Source organism: Geospiza fortis, unplaced genomic scaffold (genome assembly GCF_000277835.1).
Source record: "Geospiza fortis unplaced genomic scaffold, GeoFor_1.0 scaffold4447, whole genome shotgun sequence".
Classification (NCBI taxonomy): domain Eukaryota; kingdom Metazoa; phylum Chordata; class Aves; order Passeriformes; family Thraupidae; genus Geospiza; species Geospiza fortis.
In genome coordinates this window covers 4,887-5,090 of record NW_005055971.1, presented here as the reverse complement: position 1 = coordinate 5,090, position 204 = coordinate 4,887, and positions in this window count along the sequence as shown.

Sequence of the window (204 nt, the reverse complement as noted above, 5' to 3'; positions counted from 1 at the left end):
TTCAGTGCTTGCTCTTCTCTCTTTTATATCTTTGTACTGTACAAATCCAGGACAGTTCTCTGTTCTTTCCATTCATATTCATTCTTGCAAAGAATTATCTCACAGCAAGAAATGGGACAGAGAATGGAAAAAGAAAGAGGGGAAAGAAAGAGGGGAAAGAAAGAAGAAGAAAAAGAAGAAGAAGAAGAAGAAGGAGAAGAAGGA